The following is a 23,010-nucleotide window of genomic DNA, read 5'->3' as shown; positions in this document are numbered from 1 at the left end:
CTGTGCAAAATGGGTTTAAAAACATAAACAGCTGTGGGATCCTGTTTGTCCGTGATTTAGACAGGGGGAACAAATCGTGGCAGGATCAGCCTGATGTTATTTGGATCCCACTGTAACTTTACTGTATGAAGAGCTAACATCTCCAAAATGTCAGGAGTAGTTAGTCATTACAACAAGTGTTTGTGAAATAAAAATCAAGATTGTGGGATACTGTTTGCCCCTGATTTGGAGAGCCCAGCGCTGCTCCTGACGCAGGGAAAACCAATTCTGCAGGGGAGACCTACATTGGCACTTGTGCAGGTGAAGCCAAAGGGAAGATATGCTTCACCATATTTCCTCGTCTTTGGCTTGGAAGGAAGTTGGTTTGGATGCTTCATCTCCCCCTTTGCGTTTTTTTGACAGGTTTTTGACGGGGCTCCCGTCAAAAACCTGTCAATTATGCTAGCAGCATCCAAGCATTCTTTCTTTTTTTTTTTTTCCTTTTCATACATTCATTCCAGTCGTTGCTCTTTAAGGAAACACAGCTGGGTTCAGGTCCAGGCTCTGGATTAGTTTCAGGGTTATGTCCAGCTGAGCCTGGTACGCCCCACAGCTCTGGGCTTTAAAACAACACACACAGAGGTATGAGTGTGAATAATGATGGAGCAGTGATGTGAGTGCTGAGCTGTGACATGGAGAAGAGTCATGGACAGTTAGAGATGGTCATCTCTGAGCTTTGGTCTGGCTCTCATGTTCCCCACACAGAGTGCTTTTAGAGGGAGGGACTCCCTCCTCTCTGTCCTCACACTGATCCATGCTGCTGAAAACGTCCAGATGAACAGAATCAACTCTTTGGGGATTTACTGGATGATTGAGCATCAAGACACTTTTTAATATTTTACTATTTTCTGAAGCTTTTTACCAACTTTGTTCAAATTGGTCTGCTGTCATTTTATTGTTGACAAAAAGAGATTTTGAGTTTGAGTGTTGACGTTTCCATGTGGGACTGTTGCTGCAACACCAGTATGTTACTACAGAATACACTTTATATTGTGAGCACTTGGATGTTAGTCCAGTGGTCCTAAACTGACACACCTGCACCTGGATTCATTCTGACCAGATTTTAACCCAACAGTGTTTCATACTTAATACATCAGACACAAACTCTGCAGCTGTCATTGTGTGCAGTGTGTGTGCAGTGTGTGTGCAGTGTGTGTGCAGTGTGTGTGCAGTGTGTGTGCAGTGTGTGTGCAGCGGGTCACTGTGTCCTATGAGTGTTACACTACAATAAACAGAGCCTGACCGCGGGCATAAAGAGGGCAAAAACCCACTTATGCTCTAAAGATGAAGTTCTGTTTCTCTTCAAATGAGCCTCAGAGCATGTGGAGGGTCATTGAATGCATCACAGATGACCTCAAGAACAACAGGCTGAAGAACATAAAACAAACGCAGAGTTTCTGTCTGACGGTTTGAACATGAAACAGGAATTATTGAGCAAAAACGGCCAGTTTACTAATTTATGATCAATCATCAACGCATTCACCTACAATACACCAATGAACATCAGCAGTTAAACTGAAAATAACCTGCATACAAATACGACAGCAGACTATAGCGAACGAGCAGAGAAATGCATTTTATAGATGAAGTGTTGGCAGCGACTTCTGAAAAGCAACTCTTTCGAAATTTCGACTTATTAACTTGGAATTTTGAAAAAACTAACTCAAAATTAAGAGTTAGTGCTGTCAATCAGTCATTTACGTGAATGACGTAATTTCCTTGTTACCCGGAAGCTGAAGCCCTCAGCTACAAATGCTACAGCTAAGATACCAGAATTACAGCCAGTCATAAACGCACAAGTCGCTGATTATTGTCTGTGTGGCTTCACAAATGATGAAATCCTTCTGTTATCAGCTGAATCACATGGCGTTAATATCAGCTAACGTACTCTCGAAAGCGCCGATTTGTTGCGATGCGGGTTTGAGTGCGCATTGTAGCTAGATTACTGATCGGCAGAACTAACTCGAAATTTCGAGAATGGATCCTTTTTTTGTGGCTTCCATAACAGACTGATGGAGGCAGGAGAAGCTGCCTACAGACATCAGTCAGTGGATCCACAGTAACATCGAGTTCAGCTGCTGATCATCAACTGTTTCTGTCTCGTTCCCAGACTCTGATCTCACATAAAACGAAGCAGATTTATGCTGAAACTAAGCTGCACACAGCTGATGTCAGCCAGGAAAACAGTACAGACTGCTAACGGTACCTTAACTTCGAGACGATCAACTGCGCCACAACATTCACGAAAGCCACGGAAGGAAACGCCCAGAGAGGCGTTTGAGGGACGGTCAGAGTCAGGAACCTCAGAAACGCATCAGGCTGGAGTTTAATTCTGTTTTCATCTTTAGAAACATCTGGAAATAGTTATAAAAACGCTGCGTAATAAAGAAAAATAGTGTAGATTAGTTTGAGTTGTGTTTAGCTGAGCTGTGTCTTTAATCTGAAGTTCATTTTGTGGAGGAGCAGCAAGACTTTCAGTGTTACTCTCAGAGAAAGCCTCCCAAATGTCTGTTGTCTTAATAGTGGAATTATCTGGAAAATGAACCGGTTCTTATGAGCTGCTTTTCTGTATGAGCAGTCAAAGCATTTTATACAGCGTGCTTCATTCACACAAGCACTTCTTTTTCTAACAATGACACTATGATGGATGCATCTGAGAGCAAGTCGGGGTTCCACATCTTGCCCAAGGATACCGTGGCGTGCAGACTGGAGCAGCCAGGGATCAAACCTCCAACCTTCCAGTTAGTAATTCTACCTGCTGAGCTACAGTCTGTACTTCCTGAACATCACACCCTCCTTTTGTTTCTTTATTTCCAGTAGCAACCAGGACCATAATGAACCCTGACTCCCACAGACACTCAGGATCCACCTGCCCAGTAAGTCACCCGCTAACTGCAACTATCAGAGCCCTGACCTTCTGCAGAGACGAGTCACACTGAACACAGCAAGTGTCCCTGCTCTCAGATACAAAACCCGCCTTTGAAAGTTCAGAGTAATGAAATCAGCAGTTCTGATTCTAGAATCTGTAGTCTCACACACTTTTGTTGTTTTGGTTCACATCGGTTGATATTCTGCTGCAAACAACTAATGAGAACATTTTATAAACCTTTGAGTGTCCATCAGGATCCTGTAGAAACAGCTTCCATCTCAAACACTAAACATCATTATTTACATTCTGTTTATTTATTGTTTTAAAGTCCCTCTAGCACAGATTTCTTTAGCCGAATGTCTTTCTGTGTCTTCCATACAAACATTAAACATGAAAATACTCAACACAGAAACACTGAAAGCATTTGAGTGTAACTTTCATTCAAATCAAACTTTATACACAATTACAATAATGGAAAAAAGACAATCTAAATAGTAATACACAACAACTACTGCAGAAATAAATAAAAGAAAACCAAACACAATCCAGACATGATTACACAAATATATTTAAATCTATATATTTATACATTTTAATATTATGTAAAAGAATACAAATACAAAACCTATCAAACTACCAATATATAAAAAAAAACAAGACCAGAATCAGAATCAGAGACTTTATTTATCCCCAAGGGCCAATTAACCAACACCAGAGCAGCATGACGTTGAAGATAAGCACAATAAGAGTGAGATAATAAATACACAGAATATACAGTTTTAAAATTACACAGTTTTAAAATTAAAGTGACTGAAGGTGAATAAATAACTGTAAGTGACTAAAAGTGAGTAAAGTGTTGGTAGTATAAGAGTGTAGTTTATGTTTCTGGTGTGGGAAATGTTCTTATCAGCTGGAGTTAAAAAGCAGAGCTGCTTTGGGGACAAAGGTGGCGCTCCTCCTCCTCTCAGTCCTGCAGGAAATGCAGCGGAGGCGTCGCCCAGAGGGGATCCGTTGAAATGCAGGGTGAAGAATGTGAGAGGGGTCGTTGATGATTTTGGCTGCCTGTCTAAGGGCCTGTTGATGAAAACCTGCCAGAGTTCTGACAGGCAGGCCAATGATTTTAGAGCACACTGATGCTGCAGTCTGTTCCTGTATGAAGGCTGAGGGAGTGGGACCAGCAGCTGATGGAGAAGGTCATGATGCTTTCCAGGAAGGCGTAGTAAAAAGTCATCATGATGGGTGTGCTGACTCCAAAGGAGTTGAGTTTCCTAAGGAGGTTTAGCCGTTGGTTTCATTTTACATTCACCGATTTTCTCCAAGCTTAAGTTCACACAGTAGAGAAATTTGTGTCTGACTCAGTGACTGCAAGGTGCTGCGCAGGTCCTGTGGCTGCAACCCAAAAGCATCACTATCAGAATCAGAATCAGAAAGAGTTTTATTGCCAAATGTTGAGCAGGTTTACAACATTAGGAAATTGCTGCAGTGCTTAGTGCAAACATACTGTCATAAATGCTTAAATAGATATAAAAATAAAAATAAGAATAAGAATTAAAAGTGCTAAGTAGATAGATATATACATGAGTGCAGGTGGTGATCAGTGCCAAACATGGAATGATGCAGTGACACAGCGTAGGGTCATGTGTTAGTGGCGGGGACAGTCATGTGGTTATTGTTCATGTGTCCAACAGCAGAGGGGAAGAAACTGTTCTTATGGCGAGAGGTTCTGGTGCGAATGGACCGGAGCCTCCTGCCTGAGGGGAGCAGGTCAAACAGACTGTGTCCAGGGTGAGAAGGGTCAGCTGAGATCTGGGCTGCACGCCGCAGTGTCCTGGAGGTGTACAGGTCCTGCAGAGATGGGAGTCTGCAGCCAATCACCTTCTCAGCAGAGCGCACAACACGCTGCAGTCTCTGTTTGTCCCTGATAGTGGCTCCAGCGTACCACACGGTGATGGAGGAGGTGAGGATGGACTCGATGATTGCAGTGTAGAATTGCATCATCGAGTCCGTGTTGGCAGGTTGAATTTCTTCAGCTGCCTCAGGAAGTACATCCTCTGCTGGGCTTTCTTAATGACGGAGGTGATGGTGGGCTCCCACTTCAGGTCCTGGGTGATGGTGGTACCCAGGAAGCGGAATGAGTCCACAGAGGTGATGAGGTTTTCAGTCAGGATGATGGGGGGGGGAGTCTATCAGATGTCCTGTGCTAATATGGTATGTTTGGTTTTGGCCTTGTGTTTGTTTAGATGCAACTTTGCAAACCTAAGCTGTACTGCCATATCATTGTTAGAGAGGAGGAAAGCTTTCCAACAAGCAGCACTGCATGGTCTAGGATTCATCTGCTGGGACGGCCACTGCTGCACTGTGTTGAATCCTCCAGAGCAACAAATGACCAAAACTTCTGTTTTTAAAAAGATGCTCACACTCGCTGATCCATTTATTAGTTACTGTGAAGTCCGACCACAGCAGGACTCTGAGGACTGGACCCTCACACGTCTGTACTTTGTGCTTCTACCCAGCTTTACATTGATGTGCTAACTTTAGCTACCAAACACAATGATGTAGAGATGTGACTCTACAGTGAGGTTAGAATATACAAACAGCTGGTGAGAGTCCTGTTTACAGACAGAACTGTTACGGCCGAGAGGGCCCGGCTGTGGGTGTGGACTCAAATGCAGACACAGAAGGAGGCAAACGGGCGTGAACACAGTGCTTTATTTACAAGTGTCTAGTGAAATCACACAACAGGAGACTATGAATGCTATGAATTATGAAATGCTATGAACTGTGAACTGTGAGGCCAAACTGTGAACATGAAACTGAGTGCTATGGCTAGGTGCTGGATTTCACGGATGGAAAAAAGGGGCAGCGGCTTGGATGGAGGTACGCGGTCACTATAATGAGAAGAGACAAGTAGTCAGTGGCAGTCCAGTGAATCACAGCTGCAGGATTAGGCTATGGAGGTTAGGGCTTACGCGTTGCAGGTTTAAAGTGTCATGCGAGGAAGGGGTGTCCAGGGGGTTCCGGGTGAGGAGTGTCCAGAGAGGATCCCGAATATGCGTGGAGTGAGGGACTTGGCGGGGAGGCAGGCAGGTGTAGTCCGATGGTGGAGAGGAAGAAACCAGATGACAGAACCAGCGTCCAGGCGGAGATGAGGGTAGTTCGGGAAACGTGACTGCCAGGTGGGTCCTGTGGAGCAGGGAAATTATTTTACTGCTATTGTTAAATAATTGTCATCATTACCATTGCATTAATAATAAAATCTGGAGTTTATATTGCATTCAGGGGTTAAACAGTGTCTCTTTCAGAAAGACTGAGTTGCAGGCTGACAGGAAGTTGTATGCAGAAGTGAAAGCAGATAGTTATTTTGAGCCGCAGGCTAAGACGAGGCTTTAACAATGTAACAGATAGCTTTAAGAAGGCCTTAAGCAGTTATGACTATTTTATACACAATGCATATCTGTGCTTATTAAAGAGTTGGAGCTCGGTCAATTAATTGGGGGTCGGAAGCTTTGTTCGGCGCGATGTTCGGACAATCTATTGTGCAAGTGACTTGGAGCCATAGAAGGAATTGCAATACATGCTTACAAAACACTTATATATCAGATCATTTTATATTAAGGTTTTAGTAGAGGTTCTTGGTTAAAACATTTATTTAGTAGAAGACATACACATAGTCTCAGTGAGCTTCTGGTCTGGTAAAAGGTCAGAAGTGCCACAGGTGAATTGAGAAAGAGCATGTGAGGTCGTGACACACACACATAGAGTTAAATTTATTTAGAGGAACCGTCCTTGTTGTCTCGGCAAGAAAGAGGAACAATTCATTTTAAGATAAGAACGGAAAGTACCAAGCCATGAAAATAGAAGATGATTTTCTGGGTGAAAAGTCATGATGATGTTGATCTGATCTATGTATAAAATGTACCGGTGACGCATGAAGGGGCGTCAGTAAACAAACCCTGATGCTATAAAATATCTGTTCATGCTTTGATTAAGTCGAAGACTACTTTCTGTCTGCGTACAGAGTTGTCTTCCCACACGTGTGTTCATTAAAATCATCGTTTGACTTCACCCGGCCGGATCGGTGTGGTTATTCTTCGATCACCTCTTGTACCCTTCCTCAATATTGAATCTTAACATTTGGGGGCTTCGTCCGGTTATTGAGGAGGGAGAGTTGGAGGTTTAGACGGAGAAATCCGGGGTCTTAGGTGGTCTGACGGGCAGACATGAATTCCAGTGGTCTAAGTGAGTGGGCATAAGCCGGCTTATCCAAAAGGTAAGGCACTACCTGTTGAATTATTTCCAAAGTGTGCCAAATTGGAAATGATAAAATTTAAGTCTACTCACTGAAGTTACTGGTGGATGTCTGTTTTGATTTTGATGAGAATCTCATGACAGTACTGAGGATTTAAAGCAGTTGGACTGCTGGAAAGGATTTAATGCGGTTGGACCGCGGGAAGCAGTTGGACTGCTCAATGATTTTAGTATGTTAGGGAATTTGGTTATTTTTTGGTTATAAGGTTGGACCTGCTTCAGTCTTACACTTTGTTGGGTGTTTTACTGTTGTTCCAAAGTATTATAAATTACTCAAGAACGCCAGTTGGACTGGTAGGAAGCGCAGTTCTCGGAGGTAATGCTCCCTCCTGGCCGAGGACGCTTGGCCCTGACCTATCGGCGAATAGGGTTAGTACGGTCGGCAACCGGGGAGAACTTGGGAACCTCCAAAATAGCTAGTGGTTGGACCACTTTACCGTTTGGAACGGTAATCTGCGCTTTTTTGGGCAGCAAAGGTTGGACCTTGGGTGTTGGACACTCTTAAATTGAGTTAGGGATTTTAGAAATGAGGCCAGAAACAGTTAAAGTCTTGATACTGGTTAATTGGTCGCAAAAAACTCAGGGAATTTATCCGCTGGGCGGTTAGTTTAAATTTGTCTAAATTGTGTAGGCGCTAAAGCTGACAGATCTGACAGTAGTTGTAAATATAAGACGTCTTTGTAAAATAAGAGATCTCTGTGTGAAAGGAGTCTGAGGCAATGCTGCTGCTATTTTTAGACGGTGTGTGTGAGTGAAAATGCAAATGAGTAAGCAGTGAACTGTTTAAGCCACAGTTGGTTTTACAAATACTGCTGCAAACATTGTTGAGTGTGTGTTTCAAATGCCATTTATGTTTATTAGAGGACTATAAATAAAGTTTTGAGTTGCCGTAGTGGATGTATAGTAATTGACTGAGTTTGGATGTAGATATATAAATATATTGAGTGCACTGTATATACTTAAGACTAACACATCACTTTCAGTAGTAACTTTTCTCCAGCATTAGTTGCTGGTGTGTTTTATTTTTTCAATCTCTTGTGTGTGCGGTGAGAATTAATAGAGGTTTCAATTTTTGTTTGTTTGTTTTTTACTTGCTTTTTTGATTATGACAACCATGTCTAAAATACTCTTAGGAAAGTGGGTTTTGAGTTATATCCCTCAACTCTAGTCACACTTTAAGTGTGAATGCGGTGACTAGAAGGTTTTGAATGATGAATAAAGGTGTGAGAGGTATTTCTTTGGTGATGTAAAGTAGGATGTTTTAAAGTTTGGAAGTGTTTTTAATTTGAGAGAGGCATGAGTGATGTTATAAGAGTTTGAGTTTCTTTTTCTTTCAGTTTAAAACACATAAGTACATACACTTGGTACACCTGTTTCGTCTTTGACTTTATTAAAACAGACGGAGTATTTGAGTTTGAATTTCAGTAATTGTATGTTGATATGGTAATTTAGTTTTATGTTAGGTGAAGGAGATGTCCATCTCTGCGTCTTGCAGGATCGAAAGTGAAAGTTGAAGGTTGTGATGTGAATGCTGTGAGTACTCGATTTGAATGATTCTGTGTGAGGTGTACAAAATACTAAATAATAATAACACTATGAAAGTTGATAGTAGAGTGAGTGCAAGGTGATGTGTGAACAGAGGAAGTCTGAGAGAGAAGTGTGTGCGTAGGCAAAATGCAGAGTGTGTGCGTGAAATAAGGGAGTATTGTTTTTACATCAAGGTTTAGTAGAACTGAAGTAGAACGTTATAAACAAACAGATAAATAAAATAAAATAAAGAGAGAAAATAACTGATAATTACATTAATGAATAAGAAAACACACATACACAAAGTGCCATATGTGAAATTATTCTAGGAAGGAGTCAGGAGTGAGATAGTTTAATATAAGATGCAATGAAGGAAGCAGCTTACATTCCTTTAATTCCCAGAGCCAGTGTGTTCCCTCCCCTGCCCACTTGGGCCCCGTATCAGGCGAGTATGGAAGGCTGGATAGCCCATGACGGGTAAGATCCCACCTCGAAACCCTGGGACAACCTAAGGCAGGCACAGTCACGATTACTCTCGGCTTCAGTAAGAAGACGGGACCTGACGGGTAAGGCCGCTGGGCTAGGGTGGAGGTGGAAAGTGGCAAGTGGAGCCCTACCTTCTGGCTGAGGACAAGGAATGCTGCTATTTAAGGTAGGAAATCAGAATTTGGGTTAGTAAATTTGGGGAGGAGAAAATTGACTGTTTAAAGGCAAAATTATGAAGGAGTCTGACACACTGCAAAAGCACCATATGCAAATTCACACACACAAACAGAAAATGCATTAAACTTATAAAGACAAGACAAGCTCATGGAGTTTAATGCAGAGATAGAGATTAAACCTGGCTAAGAACACAAACATAGGCAATGAAGAACAGCTTGCTATTTTGTATGAATGATACAATGGTGTGAATGTTTAATAAAATATATTTGAGTTTGTAATTGAGGAATAGAAGAAGCCATATGACAAAGGGGGTTATGTTTTATGCTGAATTGAAGTATGTTACAGAGCATAAGGGGGTGATTTTTGTTTGCAAATTGTGTGGTTTTAATGAGACTTTCAGTGTATTGAGGAGGTGAAATTATGTGGTGGCAAGACTTGTGTGTTTAAGGTTGTTGTGGTGATGGGTTGATTCTGTCAGGTAGGTTGTTGTTGTTGTTTTTGTTTTTAATAGAGGGAGTTTTAGGAAACATGGACATGTCTAAAAAATTGGGCCCATTATTTTGTAACAGTGCACTTAAAGAAAACCTGTCAGGTGATTTTGTTTTGTTTTTAGGAGCTAACAATCAGCTCTATTTTTCATTTCTGTTTTAAGCAGGCCTGTAACAGTGAATAACGGCGCTGAAAATTATCGGGAAGAGCAAATATAAGGTGGGCTTCCCAGATTACAATTGGCTGAGGAGAGCTACCTGTGGGGACTGATCAAGGTCGTAAGTCCCTGTAAAAAGGATTTTATGCGAGTCAATCCAGTCCAAAAGCATAAAGAAATATTTTCCTATGGAAAATAAAAAATGACTGAGCTCATTTTGCTGAGGGTGGAGTCCCTGATCGTGCGGGAAGCTCCACTATCAGCAAATACATGGTGTGACTGAATGTGAGTGAGGATGAATTAATGTGGACAAACAATTTGTTTTTACCAGAGAAAATTTCTGTTTTGTTTTGTTGACTGGGGTTAGATTATGGGATTATAGTATATTGTTGGGAGAATGCCAAATGCTAAAGGGGAAATATTTTTTGATGTAACTCAGTTATCATTAATTGAAGAAACACATGACTGATAACTGTTCTGTTTTAAGTTTATTTTTATGACATAGATTGGATCATGAGTGGGGAAACTGAGCATTTTTAAGTTTTGTATAGTATCTTGACACATGAAATGTATCAAGATAAAGGGGGGTTTAGGGTTTAATAATTTAATTGTTTAATAATTTAGGATCATTTCAGGACCTTTTGGGTTTTTGATCATTTGGATATGGTAAAACTGAAACTGTTATTTTTAAGTTAAGGTTAAAGGATTAAAAGTGAACTTGTCACGGTTTGCGAGGCAAGCCGTGTGGAGTTGTAGAAAAGGACCCAAAAGGCGGCAGCTCTGGTGCAGGTGAATATTTATTTACAACGGTGGGCACAAAACAGCACTGGTGGAAAAACAAGAAACCGGAAACCTAAACTGGGTAAGCTAATAAAACAAACCAGAAACGAGGATGCAGGGAGGTCCGGGGAAATACACAAGAGACGTAGGGAGACCGAGGGGAAACAACACAGACAAACCAGCAACTACCATAACAGAAGACACAACTTAAATACACCCAGAGAGCACGGGGAGAACACAGACATAACAGGCTGGGGAAAACATGGAATAAACACAAGGAGAGACGAGAGCTCATAAATACACAGAGGGGCACAAGGGGGTAAGAGTCACAAAGGGAAAAAAACACTTAGGGAACACCACAACAGGACACCTCAGAAAACCTGGCCTAAATAAGGAGCGAAAATACAAGGAACCAAGAATACTGGGCCAACATGGCCCAGGACCAAGACAGAACTGAATCCTGTTTAGAAGATACAATGCCGGTTTTTCAAAGCTGTGAATGAGTCTTAGAGGGAAAACTAGTGAGGGTTGAAGGAGTAGAACAGCTTTGATTTCTTTTGATTTCTAGAAGTAGTGGTTATAATGTAGGCGTACACATACAGATATTACATAGGTTTATCTTTAGGATAAAGGGGGAGCTTCTACGTAGAAATGATTTTTATACATATTGCATTTTGTGCTTTTAAAGGAGTTATGGCTCAAATTTGTCTCTGGAAGGTCACGAGCCTTTGGCTAGCGCTATGATTAGCCAATCTACTGTGAGGATAATATGAGTTCATGAAGGATTGCACACGCTTACAGACACAGAGTTAAGAAACACACATGACAGTATTGATTCCAGGCAACAGGCCTCAAATTCATTTAGCTTTTTGACTGAACTTAAAGAAGGACCAAAGAGGAAGGAAAGCACATATTTTGGTTAGGTCTGATAAATTAGAATTAGAAGGTATTGTTACATTAAAGGGAGCAAATGAAATAAAAAGGCTATACCAAAATGGGTTATAACATAGGAAATGTGAGGTTAAAATGAAGTTAACACATAGGAGTTGTTTCAAGGAAGCATTTGGCTATGATGAAATGTATACAGGAGTAATTGCTTATATGCTTAAACTTAATTGATTAAAGTGGTTGTTTTCTTTTAGAGTAGAGGAACTTGCAGCAGCGACAATTTGTGCACAGGATGTTGATGATCAGATAAGGGAAAATAGAGCGAGCAACCGGACGTGAAAGCAGGGCTTAAAGAGTTTAAAGTGATGAGGAACGTTGAAGAATATACATAAATACAAGTCAATAAGTTAAGAGCATAATTAGGATCATGCTTTTGATTAAAGAGTCCCAAAAAGGATAAGTTAGGGAGATGCAAGAAAAGGTGTTTTGTTTCCTTTGCAGAAGATCTCGGCGACCACAGGAGGGGCGAGGATCCTGGAGATCTCGAGGCCTGCTGAACCACAATGTATTGCGACCTCTGGTGTTCCAGAGGTCGTGAGAGGGAGTGTGGAGCAGGGAAATTATTTTACTGCTATTGTTAAATAATTGTCATCATTACCATTGCATTAATAATAAAATCTGGAGTTTATATTGCATTCAGGGGTTAAACAGTGTCTCTTTCAGAAAGACTGAGTTGCAGGCTGACAGGAAGTTGTATGCAGAAGTGAAAGCAGATAGTTATTTTGAGCCGCAGGCTAAGACGAGGCTTTAACAATGTAACAGATAGCTTTAAGAAGGCCTTAAGCAGTTATGACTATTTTATACACAATGCATATCTGTGCTTATTAAAGAGTTGGAGCTCGGTCAATTAATTGGGGGTCGGAAGCTTTGTTCGGCGCGATGTTCGGACAATCTATTGTGCAAGTGACTTGGAGCCATAGAAGGAATTGCAATACATGCTTACAAAACACTTATATATCAGATCATTTTATATTAAGGTTTTAGTAGAGGTTCTTGGTTAAAACATTTATTTAGTAGAAGACATACACATAGTCTCAGTGAGCTTCTGGTCTGGTAAAAGGTCAGAAGTGCCACAGGTGAATTGAGAAAGAGCATGTGAGGTCGTGACACACACACATAGAGTTAAATTTATTTAGAGGAACCGTCCTTGTTGTCTCGGCAAGAAAGAGGAACAATTCATTTTAAGATAAGAACGGAAAGTACCAAGCCATGAAAATAGAAGATGATTTTCTAGGTGAAAAGTCATGATGATGTTGATCTGATCTATGTATAAAATGTACCGGTGACGCATGAAGGGGCGTCAGTAAATAAACCCTGATGCTATAAAATATCTGTTCATGCTTTGATTAAGTCGAAGACTACTTCCTGTCTGCGTACAGAGTTGTCTTCCCACACGTGTGTTCATTAAAATCATCGTTTGACTTCACCCGGCCGGATCGGTGTGGTTATTCTTCGATCACCTCTTGTACCCTTCCTCAATATTGAACCTTAACAGTCCTATGACAAAGAAAACACGGTGAGGGAAAAAGCAGTAGTTGAGGGTTCTCACAAGGGGTTCGCAGCCTAGCACTGACATGGGTTAGCAGAAGATCTGGCAGAGGTCTGTTGTGAATGCTGGTCTTATATGCAGGTGACTTGATTGAAACCAGGTGTGGAAGCTGATTGGAGTCTCTGCCTGAAGGTAGAACCCAGCGGAGTGGAAAAACCCCGTGCTCACCCGGACCATGACAAGAACCACAGAGAAAAACATAACCTGATGGAGTTCCTGTGTCGCTCTGTTAGCTCCTCAACACAGAGCAACATGAACGTTACGACGCACCTCGTACTGCTCTGATTTAACTGTGAGCTGAGGCACCAGAGCCAAAAGCTCAGCGATGGCTTGAACCACCTTTGGCTGTGAGTGACAGCTGAGCTCAGGCCAAACAGTTCTCCATGCTGAGATAATATCCACCACCTGGGAAAGAAAGATTTGTTTTAAGACCAGAACTTTGGAAAAGATTCAAAAGTTATGATCCAGAAAAATGAGGATTCCTGAATTTAAAGAGACAAATGGAGACAGGCGAGGTACCTCTGCTCGACACAGCTCATGTAGTCCCTGCAGGACGAGAGTAGCCGGGGTTGCCAGGTCTGGTCTGTTGCACTGTTTTAAAGTGAGTGAAATGGCAGCCACCATGTCCCCTGCATGCTGGTAAGGCCTGGTTAACACACACATCAGCGTGAACAAAGTGGGAAATGTGTTTCTTCTAATTTTGTTACCATTTTTATTTAAGAAAAAAGCATTAAAAGTGCCAGGACACGTGTAAGTAAGTAAATGCCAAACACAGCTTCTTATCATTGCAAACTCTTATGGCTGCAAATGTTTTACAATAAAAGCAAACGTAAGCATTTGTGAAAACAAGAAACAGCTCAATGATTTGCTAAATTTGTACTGTAGCATCCATCCAGAGGGTTTCCCAGGTTTTCACTAATGCTGCTAAAAAAGCTGCATGTACATGTTAGCAGGCGTAACAGGCCCCGGGAGGATGGACAGTGTGCACCAGCTGGTTAGAACAAAGGAAATAATCAAATAAAATCATCGTTTTATTTCATCAACACACATAAAGGCCAGTTCACAAAAACTGACAAGCATTAGCTAGCAGCTAACATGTAAAGGACGTGTGCAGGAGCCTGGATGCAGTTTGTGGAGTTTATATGATCAACATAGTTTCTGGGTTAAAGGTTAAAAGTATAAAGTTATGGCTCACTTGCTTAGAGTTGTATTATATGGGAAACAGTGCTTACAGACTGACATAGTTTGATTTCTTTTGCTTCAAATGTATGCTTTTACTTTGATAGTCTGGCAGAGACAGGAAGTTAGCTGCCTCTCAGTCTCTGTTTGAACTGAACTTTGTAAGACTTTGATCCTTCTGGATTCAGGCACGTGTAGCTGCTCTGGACATTTGTACGGAAATATTTAAAACTGGACTCCTGCTGATTTTTGGAGAAACAGGGACTCAGTGGAGCGTCGAGCTGAGGCTTCATTCACTGCAAAGCTACAAAGTGCATTCATTTATCTTAACAAGCAAAGTTGATGTGATGTGACTGAAAAAACAAATATTTCATCAGCTTGCTGAGCAGAAACATCTATGAAGAGTCCAGTCAGTGATTATTACTCATTAATTCAATTCAATTCAATTCAATTTTATTTATATAGTGCCAAATCACAACAAAAGTCGCCTCAAGGCGCTTCATTAGAAGGGAAGATGAAGAATCCTGGTGTTGGAAGCTCACACTGTCTGCACTAGGGTTGCCAACCGTCCCTTAAAAAACGGAATCGTCCCGTATTTAGAAACAAAAGCACACGTCCCGTATTGAGCTAATAAGGGACGCACTTTGTCCCGTAATACAGTGAGAATCAAAAGTAGTCTATAAATGTTAATGGAATTAACGCTTTGTTTGAAAACATAATTCCCAGCCCCTCTCCTGCTTTGTGACCAATGAGCTGACAGCACACTTATGACAATTCGAGTATGACAATTCAGATTACCGCTCATCTCATTGGTCGAGGAAAGGTCGCTTGCGGAGAAAATACCGGAAGACAACAGATGACCACAACAAGAAGCATGGCCAACAGGGAAACAAACGCCGACACTGCGGTGCAAGTCTCGGACGACAGTACACCTAAAGCTGGGCAGACACTGTGCGATTTTTTCAGTCACGTTATTCAGCTCCTGCTCAAACTGCACGATTGACTCGCAGGGGTTAGAAGTTGGTAGGTCACGATGCAGGTCTCACACTATACCGCCCGATGCTCTGATGTGACCTGAGTGCTCACACTGTGCCTCCATAACATGAAGGTTGTAACAGAAAATCTGTCGCTCTCTCTGTCTTTCACTCACACAGACACACAAACCACCACCATCAACTTTGCTAAATTGCTAATGAAAAACATGATCAGGCAGCTGTGAATGAGCAGCAGTGTAAATCCAACTATTTTCACGGTTGTTGTGGTCGTGATAATTTTGTGATGCCACATCGAAAAGGTTCGGATGAGCTTTCCAAAGTTCCACAAGTTGTGCCTCCATCGCTTGTGTCCAGATCACACGCTGCACAGCCGTGCTGCTCCGTCTTTTTCACCGACGTTTACGTGTTTGCGCGTGAGCAGTGTGAGCGGCTCACGAGCGATTGACGATCGGGAGCTGCTCGAGGTGTTAATCGCTTCTCGTTACCCCACGTATACTACACGATGCACGATGAAGGCCAAAATCGGGCCGATCACCAAATCGGTCGCACGACTCAAAAATCGTCTCAAAATGGGCCAGAAATCGTACAGTGTAAGCCCAGCATTAGGGCAGCAATGTTTGTTTCGCTCAGAGAAAGAAAAAAAGGCTGCAAAAGCACAGGGAGGAATGGGAAAAGGGAAACACCTGGCTGGAAAAGTGCACGATATTCACCTATAAAGCGCACTGCACTGTGTGCCGGCGCACTTTTTCCATAGGCATGCTTCTAATGGTGGGCACATGAAGAACATGAGGGGCGTGAAAGCTCGGGCAACCCTTAACCAATTTCTTGTCCACCAGGCCACGGCAGAAGCAGATATGGTATGTAAACACTGGTTTGTTTTTTAAACCCTCTGGTTAAGGTTAATATGGGCATGTGCAGTGAATATCAGGGCTATGTGGCCAGAAGTGTGATAATATAATTTATTTTGTGTAATAAACAACTGCAAGGATAGATGATTACAACAAATAGATGACTAATACATAAAAGTAATACATAGATGAATAATGATGATGAGTTATGATGCGTAATCATGGGAACAAGCGGGTTTACAAACAGGAGCAGCTGATTAGCTTTAGAAAAGCTGAAATAATACCTCTACTGAAACCAATTGTACTAAATGCACTAAATGTGCACAGTTACAAGAATATTTTTTTTCTATTGCTTTCTATTAATTTATATAATTTTAAGTTAAGCAGGACAGAGTTCTTTTAAAGAAAGATTTACTTATATTCTCAAAAGTTAAGCATGACAGGCTTCTGTTTAAGAAAGAGACCTGTTTTACTGTGTTAATGTTGTCATTTTGAGCTAAAAATAAATGGCTAAATGATCATTTGTTTCCCATATGGTCATATCACAAAGAATATGCATCTGCTTAAATCAAATTCAAGTCAAATGGTTAAAAAATAATTTCACACACAAAAAAAGAGCTACCACACTGGGAAGGGTGAAGACAACTAGGTCGCCTGGCCCTGGCCACGAGGTGTCCCTTATTTATTTCTCAGGGAGTTGGCAACCCTAGTCTGCACTGTGCATGCAAAGTCCACTGAATGAATGAACCAGTGAATGTAGGAAGTGCCCACTGTTTCTGTAAGTATGGGAGGACCCACCTCTCTCTGCAGATGTCCCTGACACAGGCGGCCCTGGCCAGGATCTGCTCCCACTGGGCGTCCCTCCCCAGCACCACCCTGCTGTCCTGCTGGCTCATTAGACGCTGCAGCTCTGGGTAGACCCGGTCCTTACAGACATGACCAAAGCAGCACACAATCAAAGACAAACAGAAGCTTTGAACACATGAATATGACATTTATAGTAATGCGTTATTATTGCAAACCTGTTTTTTCCACAGAGCGGTCATGAGGCGCAGTCCCACTGCTCTCAGCTTGGGGGAGCCGGCCAGCATGTGCAGACTGTGCAGCACGATCGGGAAGCAAAGCTGGAATATTACAGCACATATGATCAGAGCCAAGTTTACAAGAGAAACACACGGTTACAGCTGAAGAAGGCAGATGTTAGACGATGACTGCTGGTTTGGAGAGTCCAGCTCACTGACAGAGTGCTTCATACTACAGAGCACTGCATCTATCCCACACAGAGGCTGCTGTGGTGGAGTCCAATCCCAGCTCCTACAAACTGGGTACAAGAACCACTGTCTGTGTTCACACAGAGAAAACTGTGTGGAAGACGTGGGAATTTCTCTTTGCTCCTTTGTCAAAGTGCTAAACATCGAAAGGGAAACATTTCAGTTATGTGCACAAACTGATTTACCAACATTTGCAACACACAGTGCCCTGCTAATGGTGCTAATATTGCGACCTCCACACTAACCTAGAAGGGTCTGGCTGCAGCCACCGGGGAGCTCCACAGTAACCGGAAACACGTGACCTCCATGTTAGGTGGAAATACGTTCCTGCATGGATCATCGACTGTGGAAACCTTGCAAGTGGATCGTAAAGGTTGGTACAGAGTCTTTCATGTCTAAATTTGCTGTTAATAATTATATAATTGTAGGAATCATCTAGTTTGCTTACGCTGATTACGTTGGCACTTTATTAGTGCTACAACAACGGTCAGACCCCCGAGGTATCTAAACTTCAGTAAGAATGTGCACTTTTGACACCCTGGTTAGCATTTAGTGGTCAGTTTCAAACATATTTGATTTTTGCTTGTTATGAACAAATTCACTTCACTACTTTTCACGATCTGTAACATCAATGCACATTGTTCCATTTACTGCATATTGCACTTTATTCATGTCTCTCATTCCACCTGCAAAAACATTGTAAAGGTCGTCACAGAGAGTTTTATATACAGTTGTGGTCAAAAGTTTACATACACTTGTAAACAATATAACATAATGGCTCTACCGAGTGTCCCATTATTTCTAAAACTCTGATTTTCCTCTGATAGAGTGATTGGAACAGATACTTCTTTGTCACAAAAAACATTCATGAAGTTTGGTTCTTTAATGACTCTATTATGGGTTAAGAGAAAAAAGTGATCACATCTGCTGGGTCAAAAATATACATACAGCAACATGAATTAGCAATTTTGGTGACTTAGAAAGTTGTCAGTGAACTGAGCTTCATAGCATGGCCTCTTAACTTCTTGTGAGTGATTATGAGTGACGACAGCTGGTGACTTCTCTTAGACCAGTTAAATAGGGCTCATTGGATACAAACGCCCACAAACGCTACAATGGGAAAGTCAAAGGAGCTCAGCATGGATCTGAAAAAGTGAATTATTGACTTGAACAAGTCAGGAAAGTCACTTGGGGCCATTTCAAAGCAGCTGCATGTCCCAAGAGCAACAGTGCAAACAATTGTTTGTAAGTATAAAGTGCATGGCACTGTTTCGTCACTGCCAAGATCAGGAAGAGAACGCAAGCTATCACCTGCTGCTGAGAGAAAATTGGTCAGGAGGGTAAAGAGTCAACCAAGAATCACCAAAAGGCAGATCTGCCAAGAATTAGAAGGTGCTGGAACACAGGTGTCATTGTCCACAGTTAAACGTGTTTTGCGTCTCCATGGACTGAGAGGCTGCCGTGCAAGAAGGAAGCCCTTGCTCCAAAAGCAGCACCTTAAGGCTCGACTGAAGTTTACTGCTGATCACATGGACAAAGATAAGACCTTCTGGAGGAAAGTTCTGTGGTCAGACTAAACAAAAATCGAGCTTTTTGGCCACAATGCCCAGCGATATGTTTGGAGGAGAAAAGGTGAGGCCTTTGACCCCAAGAACACCATGCCTACAATAAAGCATGGTGGTGGGAGTATTATGCTGTGGGGCTGTTTTGCTGCCAATGGAACTGGTGCTTTACAGAGAGTAAATGGGACAATGAAGAAGGAGGATTACCTTCACATTCTTCAACATAGCCTAAAATCATCAGCATGAAGGTTGGGTCTTGGGCGCAGTTGGGTGTTCCAACAGGACAATGACCCCAAACACACATCAAAAGTGGTAAAGAAATGGCTAAATCGGGCTAGAATAAGGGTTTTAGAATGGCCTTCCCAAAGTCCTGACTTAAACCCCATTGAAAACACGTGGACAATGCTGAAGAAACAAGTCCATGTCAGAAAGCCATCAAATTTAACTGAACTGCACCAATTCTGTCAAGAGGAGTGGTCAAAGATTCAACCAGAAGCTTGTGGATGGCTACCAAAAGCACCTAATTGAAGTGAAAATGGCTAAGGGACATGTAACCAAATATTAGCACTGCTGTATGTATATTTTTGAACCAGCAGATGTGATCACTTTTTTCTGTTAACCCATAATAAAGTCATTAAAGAACAAAACTTCATGAATGTTTTTTGTGACAAAGAAGTATCTGTTCCAATCACTCTATCAGAGAAAAATCAGAGTTTTAGAAATAACGGGACACTCGGTAGAGCCATTCTATTATATTGTTTACAAGTGTATGTAAACTTTTGACCACAACTGTATGTATAAATACTAATATTCTCTATTCCATTCTGTTTTATTGCCCAGATGTTAGTCAGCCTTTGTTCAATTGTCTTTTATATGTCAATAGATACGTATGTCACAAATAAGTGTCTTGTGAATTATGTTTTTGTAAAGAATTTTCTCCCAAATCTCTTACATGCTAACTGTAACGTGTTATATCTGCTAAAACCTGAACTTAAATGTGTATATGGTGTTTATTAAAAAACAAAAACTGAAGAAACTTCTTGAATAAAACATCTTCAAGACACTTAAAGCAGTTCAGACGCTTTTCTTTCCCAGCTCCTCAGACTGTCCACCCTGTTAGCTTGGTTAAGTAGCCACGAAGAGTAGAAGGCCAAGTATGAGTTTCAAACAGTAAACACATTTATTTTTAAACCCTGCAAATAAACAACATTAACATCAAAAGTTTTACATTTCCTAAATGTATCCCACAATCTGAATATAACACCCACTTCCCTACATTTGATCCGCTGTGTTAAATATGATTAAGAACAGAATGCAATCATTTGCAAATCCTATAAACCAGTATTTTAAACAAAGTGAGAAAATGAAACATTTAAAGAAAAATATTAGCCCATTTTGAATTTGATGGCAGCATCCTCTCTCCAAAAACTAAAGGCTTTACGATGTTTAGTGCTGGACCATGTTGGTTAATGTGTAAACTTCTGAAACGTTCAACAGTTTCCATTTTGATTAACCTGACCAACATCTAACATAGAACACCTTTGAAGTGGACCTTGCAGCCTGTCGATAACTTCAAACACGTCGAGGTCGCAGAGGCTGAACTTTGACCCAGCATCACAAGGAGCGCCATAAACACTTGTTACGGTTATTAGAAGGAAGCCAGCCTTTAGACATCCCCACAATGACATCGTGACCAAGGGTCTGTTGCATGATTTTTAACATGGCTACAATGTGTCGTCTGCTGAGTCATCGTTTAATACAACAACGTACTGAAAGAGAGCATTCAGCATCTGACTGAGCTGGACTAAACTTCTCTTTCAAAAGTGAAAACTGCAACATAAAACTGGAATACAACCAACTTCTAATGAAATGTAACATTTTAAAGCATGAACACAGATTCCAGGTGAGCTGTGTCTTCCAGGACTGGATTTACCAGAACAAGTATGAGGATGGTGCCTGACGGGCATGTACGAGCTGGAGTGGATCCCAGCTAACACAGGGTGAGGAGACAGACGACTGTTCACGCTCACACTTATTCACCAGTTAACCTAACCCCACTACCTGAATGTCTGTGAACTGTGGTAGGAAGCCAGAGTCCCCTGAGAGGACCCACACAAACAGGGGGAGAACATCCAACCTCCATAGAGGCTCTCTCTGCACTAAAAGCACAAAATAAAAATCACACCATCATGTAATTTAAGAAACTGGTCTTAAAAAACAGTTAATCTAATATGTCCACATGGAGCCCGTGTTAAGGTCCGTACTGGGCTTCAGAACACCAAGTGAACAACGTCAAATGGGACCTGGGTGCGTTGTCTCCTGATAGAAAGTGCTGAGGATCAGAAGGACTCAGGGACAACACGATATCTGTCCAGCAGAGGGCGGCATTATTCCAAATGGCTCCATCCTAGAAACATGATGAGAAGGGAGCGGCCGAAGAGGTTTGTTTTTTCTTCCAAACTTTATTGAAATTATAAAGCGAACAGTCAGTCATTCCAGTTCAGTTTGTACAGTAGACATATAAGGCAAATAAGAGTAACAATATACAGTACAGTGAAATAAGAAGGATAAATAAATAAAGGATAAAAAAGAAAAAAGAAAGAAAAAGGGGGGAATGTGACAGACTTCATAACAACTTTGTACTTGAAAGTTGTGACAGCTCATTCGTTAAACATTTCTGAATGAATTTCAATCAATGATAAACCTTTTTTATTGGAAGTTAATTTAAGAGAGTTTAAGTAATATTCAATTTCAATCAAAAACAAATTAAATGATGGGGTTGAGTTTTGAAATTACAATTATGTATATGGAATTTCCCTAATAAGATGGAGCAGCCGAAGATTGAACTGTCAAAAGTACTGAATATGACGTCACTTATTTATGTTAATTAACATAAATTAAAGTCCATCCATCCATCTTCATCCGCTTTATCCGAGGCCGGCTCGCGGGGGCAGCAGCCTAAGCAAAGAGGCCCAGACCTCTCTCTCCCCAGCCACCTCCTCCAGCTTATCCGGGGGAATACCAAGGCGTTCCCAGGCCAGCCGAGAGATATAATCTCTCCAGCGTTTAATGTATACTCAGTCGCTAAGGATCCCAAAGCGCTTTACACTACATTCAGTCATTCACACACACATTCACACACTGGCAAAGGCAAGCTACATTGTAGCCACAGCCACCCTGGGGCGCACTGACAGAGGCGAGGCTGCCGGACATTGGCGCCACCGGGCCCTCTGACCACCACCAGTAGGCAGACATGGGGCTAGTATCTTGCCCAAGGACATTTGGCATGCAGCCAGGAGGCAGCCTGGGATCGAACCACCGACCTTCTGATTAGTGGCTGACCTGCTCTGCCACCTGAGCTACGTATTCTTCCTGTTGAAGTCCCAGTAAGTGTTATTAAGGAATTCTATTTATACAAAAACTGTGATAATGCATGAATTAAATGTAATCTTAATTGGAAAGTGTGCATTAGCTGCAGCTTTAATCTTCTCTGCTTAACTTCTATACGCAAGACACATTTTAAAGATAAAGTAAGTGACTAGTTACTACTTTATGTTTGTATCTTTATGTAAAGTAATAAATGTTGAGGAGACCTTTCAGTATGTGTTCACCTATGGAAGTGTATCAAGAGTAAAAAGTGACTATACACAAAATGATAGGAGTCTATCTTTGTGGCTTTCTGTGATCAAAGCTTTATAATAGTATATTTACTTTTAAACATGAGTTATTATAGTTCGGATTTTCAGTTCATGTTTCAAATGCATTATTTGCCATTATGATTTTAATTGTGATTTAAAATGTGAAAATTTTAGCTGTCCTCCATCAT

This window comes from Astatotilapia calliptera, chromosome 19, assembly GCF_900246225.1.
Source record: "Astatotilapia calliptera chromosome 19, fAstCal1.2, whole genome shotgun sequence".
In the NCBI taxonomy this organism is placed as follows: domain Eukaryota; kingdom Metazoa; phylum Chordata; class Actinopteri; order Cichliformes; family Cichlidae; genus Astatotilapia; species Astatotilapia calliptera.
Note: the sequence above shows the minus strand (reverse complement) of the source record.